Source organism: Triticum dicoccoides, chromosome 2A (assembly GCF_002162155.2).
Source record: "Triticum dicoccoides isolate Atlit2015 ecotype Zavitan chromosome 2A, WEW_v2.0, whole genome shotgun sequence".
Taxonomy (NCBI): Eukaryota; Viridiplantae; Streptophyta; class Magnoliopsida; order Poales; family Poaceae; genus Triticum; species Triticum dicoccoides.
Window position 1 is genome coordinate 777,941,256 of NC_041382.1, and position 8,324 is coordinate 777,949,579.

The 8,324-nt window shown below is 46.7% G+C and overlaps 1 pseudogene; it reads right to left on the reverse strand.

Annotated features, from left to right (window-relative positions):
- Window positions 1-5,595: 5,595 nt before the first annotated feature.
- LOC119359944 lies at window positions 5,596-5,734 on the reverse strand (annotated as a pseudogene).
- Between the last annotated feature and the right edge of the window lie 2,590 nt (window positions 5,735-8,324).

Consider the following 8,324-nt stretch of genomic DNA (forward strand, 5'->3'; position numbering starts at 1 on the left):
GCATGTGTTTCTTGACAGAGTCAAGTAGCGGTGCTTTGAGCTTGATGTCCCGTGACCCAGTTCCTTGAACTGGCTAACCCTTATTGATGTCGTATGTCCTGAACTAACTCTCATGACCAAGTCCTCAACACGTCTGACCCTCACAGGCATGTTGTGCCGTGGCTCGATTCATTGCATTGTGATTGAATACATTTAGACACATTAGGATTAGGCGGTCGCCAACATCAGTGAGGGTGGTGAGGAAGAAAAGCGACGACATGGGTCGACACCGTGTTAAAATAGAGGACATGGACATGTGAGGGAGTCTTGATCCACGCTTATGTCTTAGGGGCATGCGATACTTTTTTTCCTCCCGTTGCAACGCACGTGACATTTTCCTAGTAATATATACAAATACTAATTAGTGCCGAACAAACACAGTTAGTTGGCAAGAGGCTGAGATGGTTGTAAATATAAATTTAGGTAGTACCTAAGATGATGCATGTTTCAACAGCTACTTGGCAGGAGCGTCTATCAAAATATAGCTCGGCAAAGAACTGATGCCTCTCGGTGGCATCCCTCAGGCGGCGAGCTGAGAAGGCGATGTGGTACCAGAAAGTTACGCAGGCAGCCTTCATCTCTGTGGTCGACTGGTCAGGATACTCAAACTCGGCGCCCTACATCATATCAATCGGTCTCAACCATAAGTATTAAGCACAACAGAGACGAATGCATAGCGAAGAAGAAGGAGAATAGAATGCTTGTGTACTATCTCGTACCTTGTTGTTGGAGTTGTAATGTTTGATTGCACGGTGTACAAGCGTACGGAGACGGCTGGCGACCATCTCTCTGCCACCAATCAAACAATAAACAAGGGTGCACCAAATAACATAAATATAAACGGAATGGATGATTCTGCCAGCTAATTTTTTAAAATATGAAAATAAAACTAGATCCTATGCAATTCAGCAAAACGTATAATTAGAAAGTAACCCAATAGGAAATTAGTACATACTCTCGTGTGTAGTGAGGAAGTTCACTGTTGGATCTATCGACGTATTGTTGAATGGCATCCAGCGCTTCTTTTGACATAATAGGGCGGTCGATGTGCTCTTGTGGGACTGGGAGAGGGCGGCTGTAATCGTGCTCGCTGCCGCCGGCGGTGGCAGGGGAAGAGAACAAGGATCCCATCGATCGATCAATCCTGGTCTGCGTGGTCTGTGCGCCTGGCGGACAGCGTAACCCATGTAGAAGTGCATGCTCTAGCCAATGCAACCAAAACACCGATCTGATGGAAGAGACTAGGCAGCACATTATACGTCAACACTCCTCCTCACGTGTGGCTCCCTCGGGCCTAAACATGGACCGAAAGTGGCTGCAATATAATTGTGCCAGCCGGGTCTTGAACTCAAGACCTCTTGACTCTGATACCATGTAAAAGTATATGGGAAGCGTAGAACCCTTTGTCTCGGGCCGCATGTATATATTGGGCAAAAGCCTTGGCATACAAGTTTACAGGAAGATCGAGAGAACGATCATGAGATCGACCGGGGCGGTCGTTACAGAGGATAAGGAGAGAAGAGGAGATAGAGATAGAGTACAGAATTTAAACAGACTTCTATCCTTATACAACTCCTATACCCATCTATTCTAACATACCCCCTCAATCTAAACCTTAATGAGCTTTGCCAAGGTTAAGATTGTACTTAAATTCATTCAACCTTCTCTCTGTAAGAGGCTTGGTAAACCCATCTGCAAGTTGATCTTCTGTGGGAATAAACCGAATCTCCAGAAGCTTTCGAGCTACTCTTTCTCTAACAAAATGGAAATCAACCTCAATGTGTTTTGTCCGTGCATGGAAAACAGGATTTGCTGAGAGATACGTTGCACCAATATTATCACACCATAATCTCGCAGCCTGTGGAGTTTTAACTCCAAGCTCATAGAGTAACGTTTGTATCCACATCACTTCAGCTGTAGCATTTGCCAGAGCTTTATATTCAGCCTCTGTGCTTGACCTAGAAACTGTGGCCTATTTTCTTGCACTCCATGACACAAGATTAGTTCCCAGAAACACAGCAAAACCACCTGTAGATCTTCTATCATCAGCACATCCTGCCCAGTCAGCATCAGAGTATGCAGTAACAAGCATAGAAGAGGATTTGGTAATGTTGAGACCAAGACCTTCTGAAAACTTGAGATACCTTAAAATTCTTTTAACTGCAGTCCAATGAGTAGTTCTAGGTGCATGTAAATATTGGCATACCTTGTTTACTGAATAAGATATATCAGGACGGGTGAGTGTTAAGTACTGCAAGGCACCTACAACGCTCCTATAATTTGTTGCATCTTCTGGTCCAAGAACTTCTCCACTTTCCACTGTAAGCTTTTCTGAAGTAGAAATTGGAGTGTTAACTGACTTACACTTTTCCAATCCTACTCTCCTGAGGATATCAGTTGTATATTTTTTTTGTGAGAGAAGTATGCCATCTTTAACTTGCTTAACCTCTATACCAAGAAAATAGTGAAGATCACCCAAGTCCTTGAGAGCAAATTCCAACTTAAGATCTTTAAGCAAGCAAGTGGTGGCATCTGGACTTGAACTAGCAACAATTATATCATCAACATAAACAAGCACAAAGATAGTGACATTGCCTTTATTAAAGAAGAACAATGAGGTATCTGCCTTGGATGGTATGAACCCAAGACGTTGCAACTGCATACTTAGTCTGGAATACCAAGCTCTTGGGGTCTGCTTTAAACCATACAAAGCTTTATCCAATTTACAAACGTGTTGTGGTGTGCTGGGATTCTCATAACCTGGTGGTTGCCGCATGAACACTTCTTCCTCAAGAACACCATGAAGAAACGCGTTCTGAACATCTAGCTGTCTTAGACTCCAACCTCTGGAAACAGCAATAGACAAGACGAGTCGAATAGTAGTTGACTTAATAACAGGACTAAAGGTATCTTCATAATCAATTCCAAACCTTTGTTTAAATCCTTTGGCAACTAATCTAGCCTTATACCTGTCTATGCTTCCATCAGACTTTCTTTTTATCTTATACACCCATTTGCAATCAATAACATTGTCTCCATACTTTGGTGGAACCAAGTGCCAAGTCTTATTTTTCATAAGTGCATCATATTCTTTATCCATAGCTTCCTTCCAATCCTTATTAGCAAGAGCATCATGCAAATGAATTGGTTCACCGGTGGTGGTAAGAAAAGCACGTTTGATTTTGTCATACCTTATCGTGCCATCATTATACTGTTTTTCCTTGACGATACCTGACCGAGACCGTGTTTGCCGAAGAGAGGATGTAGGCGGTACAGGAACGGTTGCCACAGAAAATCCAGCCATCTCCTGATCCGAGACGGGTCCATGCAGCGAACCAGAGCCAGCCGGCTCATGATCCGAGGCGAATCCATGCAGCGACTCAGTCGCGCGCCCGCGACCAGACGCACCAGCCGCCGTGGGGTCAGGCTCGCACCCACGGTCGGGCGTTGTGGAGACTCGTGAAGGCGACGCGGTGGATTCATCCCCCCCCCCCGGCACATGGGCTGGCAGCGCGGGAAGACGTGGCGAGCGAGGGCGCGGCAGGATTGGTGCAAGGCGACACGGCGGGACCGGTGGGCGCCATCCAGTCAGCACGGTCGGCCACCAGACCAGGTGAGGCCAGGCGCACGGGGGAATCCACCTGGGATCACGCGCCGCCAGAGACAGCAGGCTGGGCGGGCGAATCTGCCTGGGATCGCCCGTTGTCAGCCGGATCAGCATCAATTTTTGTGCCTGTTTTGTTGGTTTCCTCACACATAAAATGACAACGTGAATTAGCACAAATATCAATAGAACCAGAATTTTCTTGGGATTTTTGTACATTATCAAGTTCATTTAATTCCCCCTCACGACCAGGTAGTGTAGTAGGATCAGAAAGGAGGGCAATTTCTGCGCGAAGTAGGGCTCCCGCATTGGGATGGAGTTTGGCAAAAGGAAAGAGTGTCTCATCAAAAATAACATCACGAGAGATATAAATACGTCCAATAGAAATTTCAAGGCATTTATAACCTTTATGAAGATTACTATAGCCAAGAAAGACACATTGAGTGGATCTAAACTCAAGTTTATGATGATTGTAGGGACGCAAATTGGGGTAACAAGCACACCCAAATATCTTGAGATAGTTGTAATCAGGGTTTTGATGATAGAGACGCTCTAATGGAGTAGTGTAGCCAATAACTCTGCTAGGGAGCCTATTAATAAGATAAGTGGCAGTGATAAAGGCTTCATCCCAGTACTTGAGAGGCATGGAAGCATGAGCTAAAAGGGAAAGACCAACTTCAACAATGTGGCGATGTTTGCGCTCAGCGGAGCCATTCTGTTGATGAGCATGAGGACAAGACACATGGTGACTATTCCAATGCTACGGAAAAAGGAGTGGAGTTTTTCATACTCCCCTCCCCGGTCACTTTGGACGGCAAGAATTTTTCTATCAAATTGGCATTCAACAAGTTTCTGAAATTCTTGGAAAATAGAGAAAACATCAGATTTGTATCGAAGCAAATAGATCAAAGTGAACTTGCTATAATCATCGATAAAACTGACATAATATTTCTTTCTACCAAAAGAATCACGGGCATGGCCCCATACATCACTGAAAATAAGGTCTAACGGGGCATGAGACACACTAGTTGACTTGGGATAAGGAAGCTGATGGCTCTTGGCACACTGACAAGCTTCACAAACAGACTCACAAGCTGGACTGGACGACAAAGAAAGTTTGTCTTTATGAACTATTTGTTTGACAATGATCGAAGATGGATGCCCTAATCGTTGATGCCACCGTGCCAAGGAGGGCTTGATGACGGAGTAGACGTGACGACGCTTGCAACCTAGTGCTCCGGATGGAATAGGGTAGAGCCCTCCAACGCATCTACCGTGATGAAGTAGTTCCCTCGTTGCCCGATCCTTGATGAAAAAATAACGAGGGTGAGTTTCAAAGAAGACATTATTGTCGGTGGCGAGACGAGACATGGAAGCAAGGTTCTTGTCAGCTTGAGGAACATGAAGCACATCTCTAAGAACAAGATTACGTTTAAGAGTAAGGGAATTAATAGAACCTTGACCGATGTGACAAATATCCATACCTCCGCCGCTGGCAGTATGAATCTGGTCGGTGCCTTGGTAGCTCTCACGGAGGGCGAGTTGCTCGAGCTCGTTTGTCACGTGGTCTGTAGCGCCAGAGTCCACGTACCAGACACCGTCACCACCCTGGTCACGCATGGCAGCAGCAACATGGCGGGCGTCGGGCACGAAATCTTCGTCATAACGATGCCAGCAGTCAATCACCTCGTGGCCAGACTTTTTGCAAAGCTGGCAGCGAGGACGGCCACGGGAAGGAGGGCGACGGCCGTTGTTGTTGTTGAAGCCGCCGCCATTGCCGCTGGAGTTGTAGCCGCCCCCACCATGGGAGGCAGAACTCCCACCAGAGCGGCCACCATCACCAGGAGGAGCGCCACGTTGCCCCTGGTGACCGCGCCCACGGCCGCGGCCACGAGAGGCGGAGTTGACAGAGGACTGTCGGAGATCGCCGCCATGGAGGAGGGTGAGGCGGGCATCAAAACTGAGCAGTTGGCTGTAGAGTTCTTGGACGGTGATGGGTTCTACCCTGGCGGCAAGTGCAGACACCACCGGGTTGTACTCCATGTCCAAACCAGCAAGGATTTTGGAGACAATCTCCGGATCAGAGAGGGCCGCAGCTGTGCTTGCGACCTCATCAGTGAGACTTTTGATCTTCCCAAGATAATCAGCCATGGACATGTTACCTTTCTTGAGGTTGGTGAGCTCGATGCGAGTGTTTATCGCTTGGGCTTGACTTTGGGCAGCAAACATGGCGTGGATAGTGCGCCACACCTCCGCCGGAGTCTGGAGCGTGGCGACCTGAGCAAGAATCTCACGGGAAAACGAACCCATTAAGTATCCTTGAAGCTGTTGTTGTTGTGCATACCAGAGGGATCTCGCAAAGTTGACGATTTGTTCTTCTTTGCCGTCCTTGGTGATGGTGAGAGTGGCCGGCGGTGGCGGGCTCTTCTCGTCGAGGTGGTGCTCCATCTGCGCGCCCTTGATCTGCGGGAGCACGATGGCCTTCCAGAGCAGGAAGTTGCCCCTCGTGAGCTTCTCTTGCGGTGGCGATCCGAGGGAGGTGGTATTGTGGGTGGAGGTGGAAGATGATGCGAAGGTGGAGGATGAGGTGGTGGAAAGCGCACCCATGGTGCTCGGCAGCATGGCAGCAGTGTTGGTGGACATGATCTCGGTCGCGGGGTAGCTAGATGCAATCTCTCTTGATTGGATGAGGAAGAGGCTCTGTTACCATGTAGAAGTGCATGCTCTAGCCAATGCAACCAAAAGACCGATCTGATGGAAGAGACTAGGCAGCACATTATACGTCAACAACCCAATCTAAGTAGCCAACCGGATTTCTCTGTATGGCAGTCGATCGGGATTGGAGACGGAGACGCATCCGTTATGTTACGGGAACAGAAATAAGCGGCCTACTCTTGGCGCCGTCGATGGGGAAACACTGCTGGCTGTAGGCCTGGTTGAAGAGGGCAGCGTGCTACCACGAGAGCGCAGGGTACGGGACTACGAGTAGAGCGACCGAGCAGCAGGAGTTATAGTCGACGTCGAGGGACCCGAGAGCATCAGCGGATACGCCTGTGAGTGGACGCCGGGCCGAGGGCCGAGCACGCCAGCAGCGTTGGGAGTGAGTGAGGCGGGGGGAGAGCCATGCCGTAGGGGCAAAATACCCCATCCATGGCGTGGGTGGTGGTGCTCAAGAAGACCCACGTCCGCCAGAATCAGGCGGGTCGGCCCGATTGCCAATAAGAAGACAAGAATTTTAAAAAGACGAGGGATATCGAAACAGAGGTGCTCCTATTAGGCCCTGTATAATGCAAGCGCGCTTAGAGGAGGTGCTTAGAGAAATGAACCAGTATTTCATTAAGCACTGATGCTTATTTCTAGAGGGCAGGCACTTAATTAGACGTCTTTCATGTAGAAAGAGCACTGGTGCTTTAGTTTATTTTTCTAAGCTCCTCACTAAGCACCTAGCATCGCACAAGGCCTTGGACGAATTCGACGTAGGAAAGTGAGCTGGCTCTCACGCGCGCCCCAAGCGGGCGCAGTCCAGTAGAGGCTCCCCTGCCCCCACTCGCTTCTGTTAGACTAGCCACAATGGGTAGTAACATAGACTAGTAACATGCCCATGTTACTAGTCTATGTTACTACCTCTATAGTGAGGAGTAATATATGTGTGGTAACTTGGAGCACTTCATTTATTAGGCTATAGACACATCTTGCGTTGATATATGTGATGTTACTCATACTAGTAGTAACTAGCTATGTTATCACTTTCATCTCTTTCTTCATTTATTGCAATGCCACATCATCTATTTAACCTAGATATGTGTGATGTTACTATCTATGTTACTCCCATTATGGGTAGTCTTAGGCGCCATCAGCGTTGGAAAGTGAACTGCACCTTTTTTATTCTTTCGTTTTTTGTGCCGTTGATCTGGTAGAAAAAGAAAACCATCTGGTTTATTACTACCTGTGAAACAATTTGTGAAATCAAGAAGGTTTACCAATTTTATAAAAGAACCATCCATGTGAAAAGAAGTCATCAATTTTGGAAAAGAGTGCATCCATTTGAAAAAAAGTTTATCATTTTTTAAAAGTAAACAAATCTGAGGAAAGGTCATCGATTTTGAGAAAAGTTGACAAATTTAAAAAAGTTCAGCCATTTTTAGAGAACTTCAACTATTTTGCAAAAAAATTCATTATTTCTGGAAAAAGTTCACAAATGTTAATGTTCATTTATTTAGAAAAAATTCACATATTTTGAAAAGGTTCATGAATTTAAGAAAAGAAAAAATAAAAAAGAAAAGGAACAAAGAAAAGCAATGAAAAAGAAAAAATAAAAAAATAAAGAAAAAGAAGAAAAGGGAGAAAAGGGAGAAATATCACAACAGGTGTTGTTGCCAGGGTGGTTACTACAAGTTATCTACTATCTACTACCACTATATACCACTATAAAAGAAAGAGAGGGACAGATCCAAACAATCAGAACCATTCATTAGCAAGATCTAATGACCCTTAATCCTTCGATGTTTAACGCTGCAAACCACGCATTAAGCTATCGCTAACCCAGCCCACGCCGCCGTTTAAAAACAAAAACAAAACCGCCCGCACGACCTATCGCCCACTCCTCCTCCCGCACCCTTCGCCGCCCCGCCCCGCGCCCTTCGCCGCCCGCCGCTGGAGCCGTCGCGGGTATAGCCGGAGC